This window comes from Medicago truncatula, chromosome 8 (assembly GCF_003473485.1).
Source record: "Medicago truncatula cultivar Jemalong A17 chromosome 8, MtrunA17r5.0-ANR, whole genome shotgun sequence".
Lineage (NCBI taxonomy): Eukaryota > Viridiplantae > Streptophyta > Magnoliopsida > Fabales > Fabaceae > Medicago > Medicago truncatula.
Genome location: NC_053049.1, coordinates 24,562,540 through 24,568,539, shown reverse-complemented (window position 1 = coordinate 24,568,539; position 6,000 = coordinate 24,562,540).

The window sequence follows — 6,000 nt, the reverse complement described above, 5'->3', positions numbered from 1 at the left end:
CACATGTTTGGAATTTCAGCATAATTTTTATTAATTTATGGAGACAACATCTTCACGTAGGAAGTCGGAGGGCCTACCCCCTTCCCCAATCTAGATTCAATGATGCTTTTTAAAGTTTCTCAAGATAACATCACCTTCACGTAGGAAGTCGGAGGGCCTGCCTCCATCCCCAATCTAGATTCAATGATGCAACCTTGAAATTGTTTTGTTTTTTTTAGAAACTCCCCCACACTAACTTATACTACTTTTACTCTGCAATTTTTTTAGGGTTAATTTACCTTAAGAGTTAGAACATGCTCCTTAAAATACCTATTCATACAATTTCTCAAGGGATGCAACTTGTGCTTTTCTCATTGGAGAATTATTCACAATAATACAAGATGTGGGTATATCAAGAAAACTTAAAACACAAGAGTTCACTTTCATGTACAAGAAACAACCAATTTAGAGGAGACAACAAAAATTTATGTCATAATTTTCAATAAAAACAAGCTACTTTATCATGTCTTTCGCAATTAAACAAAACAAAAGAATAAAGTTCAAGGGAGTTTGGAACACTAAGACTCAAGACACTTTATTAGCTTGACAGGTTACAACCCCCTTCGCTTGACAATGATTATGTAATGACATAACTAAATGCAACAACAGCAACATCAACTTCGCATCATAATCTCACAATTCATTAACATGAATAACATCATATAGACATCATATTTAACAACAATAATTCATTCATACATCTTCGTAAAAACATGTTAAATTATCCACAAAAGATTTTCATGTCAAACCAAGACTACTGGAAAGATAACACAATTATCAACAACTTTCATGTTTACACCAAGGACCAACTTAAAACAGAAACGTGTGAAACAAACCTGTGATATGGGAGTATTTGTGATCATTTGATCTTTGTCATTTGCACATGTTTGGAATTTCAGCAGAATTTTTATTAATTTATGGAGACAACATCTTCACGTAGGAAGTCGGAGGGCCTACCCCCTTCCCCATTCTAGATTCAATGATGCTTTTTAAAGTTTCTCAAGATAACATCACCTTCACGTAGGAAGTCGGAGGGCCTGCCTCCATCCCCAATCTAGATTCAATGATGCAACCTTGAAATTATTTTGTTTTTTTTTTATAAACTCCCCCACACTAACTTATACTACTTTTACTCTGAAATTTTTTTAGGGTTAATTTACCTTAAGAGTTAAAACATGCTCCTTAAAATACCTATTCATACAATTTCTCAAGGGATGCAACTTGTACTTTTCTCATTGGAGAATTATTCACAATAATACAAGATGTGGGTATATCAAGAAAACTTAAAACACAAGAGTTCACTTTCATGTACAAGAAACAACCAATTTAGAAGAGACAACAAAATTTATGTCATAATTTTCAATAAAAACAAGCTACTTAATCATGCCTTTCGCAATTAAACAAAACAAAAGAATAAAGTTCAAGGGAGTTTGGAACACTAAGACTCAAGACACTTTATTAGCTTGACAGGTTACAACCCCCTTCGCTTGACAATGATTATGTAATGACATAACTAAATGCAACAACAGCAACATCAACTTCGCATCATAATCTCACAATTCATTAACATGAATAACATCATATAGACATCATATTTAACAACAATAATTCATTCATACATCTTCGTAAAAACATGTTAAATTATCCACAAAAGATTTTCATGTCAAACCAAGACTACTGGAAAGATAACACAATTATCAACAACTTTCATGTTTACACCAAGGACCAACATAAAACAGAAACGTGTGAAACAGACCTGTGATATGGGAGTATTTGTGATCATTTGATCTTTGTCATTTGCACATGTTTGGAATTTCAGCAGAATTTTTATTAATTTATGGAGACAACATCTTCACGTAGGAAGTCGGAGGGCCAGTACCCTTCCCCAATCTAGATTCAATGATACTTTTTAAAGTTTCTCAAGATAACATCACCTTCACGTAGGAAGTCGGAGGGCCTGCCTCCATCCCCAATCTAGATTCAATGATGCAACCTTGAAATTATTTTGTTTTTTTTTTATAAACTCCCCCACACTAACTTATACTACTTTTACTCTGAAATTTTTTTAGGGTTAATTTACCTTAAGAGTTAGAACATGCTCCTTAAAATACCTATTCATACAATTTCTCAAGGGATGCAACTTGTGCTTTTCTCATTGGAGAATTATTCACAATAATACAAGATGTGGGTATATCAAGAAAACTTAAAACACAAGAGTTCACTTTCATGTACAAGAAACAACCAATTTAGAGGAGACAACAAAAATTTATGTCATAATTTTCAATAAAAACAAGCTACTTAATCATGCCTTTCGCAATTAAACAAAACAAAAGAATAAAGTTCAAGGGAGTTTGGAACACTAAGACTCAAGACACTTTATTAGCTTGACAGGTTACAACCCCCTTCGCTTGACAATGATTATGTAATGACATAACTAAATGCAACAACAGCAACATCAACTTCGCATCATAATCTCACAATTCATTAACATGAATAACATCATATAGACATCATATTTAACAACAATAATTCATTCATACATCTTCGTAAAAACATGTTAAATTATCCACAAAAGATTTTCATGTCAAACCAAGACTACTGGAAAGATAACACAATTATCAACAACTTTCATGTTTACACCAAGGACCAACTTAAAACAGAAACGTGTGAAACAAACCTGTGATATGGGAGTATTTGTGATCATTTGATCTTTGTCATTTGCACATGTTTGGAATTTCAGCAGAATTTTTATTAATTTATGGAGACAACATCTTCACGTAGGAAGTCGGAGGGCCTACCCCCTTCCCCATTCTAGATTCAATGATGCTTTTTAAAGTTTCTCAAGATAACATCACCTTCACGTAGGAAGTCGGAGGGCCTGCCTCCATCCCCAATCTAGATTCAATGATGCAACCTTGAAATTATTTTGTTTTTTTTTTATAAACTCCCCCACACTAACTTATACTACTTTTACTCTGAAATTTTTTTAGGGTTAATTTACCTTAAGAGTTAAAACATGCTCCTTAAAATACCTATTCATACAATTTCTCAAGGGATGCAACTTGTACTTTTCTCATTGGAGAATTATTCACAATAATACAAGATGTGGGTATATCAAGAAAACTTAAAACACAAGAGTTCACTTTCATGTACAAGAAACAACCAATTTAGAAGAGACAACAAAAATTTATGTCATAATTTTCAATAAAAACAAGCTACTTAATCATGCCTTTCGCAATTAAACAAAACAAAAGAATAAAGTTCAAGGGAGTTTGGAACACTAAGACTCAAGACACTTTATTAGCTTGACAGGTTACAACCCCCTTCGCTTGACAATGATTATGTAATGACATAACTAAATGCAACAACAGCAACATCAACTTCGCATCATAATCTCACAATTCATTAACATGAATAACATCATATAGACATCATATTTAACAACAATAATTCATTCATACATCTTCGTAAAAACATGTTAAATTATCCACAAAAGATTTTCATGTCAAACCAAGACTACTGGAAAGATAACACAATTATCAACAACTTTCATGTTTACACCAAGGACCAACTTAAAACAGAAACGTGTGAAACAGACCTGTAATATGGGAGTATTTGTGATCATTTGATCTTTGTCATTTGCACATGTTTGGAATTTCAGCAGAATTTTTATTAATTTATGGAGACAACATCTTCACGTAGGAAGTCGGAGGGCCAGTACCCTTCCCCAATCTAGATTCAATGATACTTTTTAAAGTTTCTCAAGATAACATCACCTTCACGTAGGAAGTCGGAGGGCCTGCCTCCATCCCCAATCTAGATTCAATGATGCAACCTTGAAATTATTTTGTTTTTTTTTTATAAACTCCCCCACACTAACTTATACTACTTTTACTCTGAAATTTTTTAGGGTTAATTTACCTTAAGAGTTAGAACATGCTCCTTAAAATACCTATTCATACAATTTCTCAAGGGATGCAACTTGTGCTTTTCTCATTGGAGAATTATTCACAATAATACAAGATGTGGGTATATCAAGAAAACTTAAAACACAAGAGTTCACTTTCATGTACAAGAAACAACCAATTTAGAGGAGACAACAAAAATTTATGTCATAATTTTCAATAAAAACAAGCTACTTAATCATGTCTTTCGCAATTAAACAAAACAAAAGAATAAAGTTCAAGGGAGTTTGGAACACTAAGACTCAAGACACTTTATTAGCTTGACAGGTTACAACCCCCTTCGCTTGACAATGATTATGTAATGACATAACTAAATGCAACAACAGCAACATCAACTTCGCATCATAATCTCACAATTCATTAACATGAATAACATCATATAGACATCATATTTAACAACAATAATTCATTCATACATCTTCGTAAAAACATGTTAAATTATCCACAAAAGATTTTCATGTCAAACCAAGACTACTGGAAAGATAACACAATTATCAACAACTTTCATGTTTACACCAAGGACCAACTTAAAACAGAAACGTGTGAAACAGACCTGTGATGTGATATGGGAGTATTTGTGATCATTTGATCTTTGTCATTTGCACATGTTTGGAATTTCAGCAGAATTTTTATTAATTTATGGAGACAACATCTTCACGTAGGAAGTCGGAGGGCCTACCCCCTTCCCCATTCTAGATTCAATGATGCTTTTTAAAGTTTCTCAAGATAACATCACCTTCACGTAGGAAGTCGGAGGGCCTGCCTCCATCCCCAATCTAGATTCAATGATGCAACCTTGAAATTATTTTGTTTTTTTTTAAAAACTCCCCCACACTAACTTATACTACTTTTACTCTGAAATTTTTTTAGGGTTAATTTACCTTAAGAGTTAAAACATGCTCCTTAAAATACCTATTCATACAATTTCTCAAGGGATGCAACTTGTACTTTTCTCATTGGAGAATTATTCACAATAATACAAGATGTGGGTATATCAAGAAAACTTAAAACACAAGAGTTCACTTTCATGTACAAGAAACAACCAATTTAGAGGAGACAACAAAAATTTATGTCATAATTTTCAATAAAAACAAGCTACTTAATCATGTCTTTCGCAATTAAACAAAACAAAAGAATAAAGTTCAAGGGAGTTTGGAACACTAAGACTCAAGACACTTTATTAGCTTGACAGGTTACAACCCCCTTCGCTTGACAATGATTATGTAATGACATAACTAAATGCAACAACAGCAACATCAACTTCGCATCATAATCTCACAATTCATTAACATGAATAACATCATATAGACATCATATTTAACAACAATAATTCATTCATACATCTTCGTAAAAACATGTTAAATTATCCACAAAAGATTTTCATGTCAAACCAAGACTACTGGAAAGATAACACAATTATCAACAACTTTCATGTTTACACCAAGGACCAACTTAAAACAGAAACGTGTGAAACAGACCTGTGATGTGATATGGGAGTATTTGTGATCATTTGATCTTTGTCATTTGCACATGTTTGGAATTTCAGCAGAATTTTTATTAATTTATGGAGACAACATCTTCACGTAGGAAGTCGGAGGGCCTACCCCCTTCCCCATTCTAGATTCAATGATGCTTTTTAAAGTTTCTCAAGATAACATCACCTTCACGTAGGAAGTCGGAGGGCCTGCCTCCATCCCCAATCTAGATTCAATGATGCAACCTTGAAATTATTTTGTTTTTTTTTAAAACTCCCCCACACTAACTTATACTACTTTTACTCTGAAATTTTTTTAGGGTTAATTTACCTTAAGAGTTAAAACATGCTCCTTAAAATACCTATTCATACAATTTCTCAAGGGATGCAACTTGTACTTTTCTCATTGGAGAATTATTCACAATAATACAAGATGTGGGTATATCAAGAAAACTTAAAACACAAGAGTTCACTTTCATGTACAAGAAACAACCAATTTAGAGGAGACAACAAAAATTTATG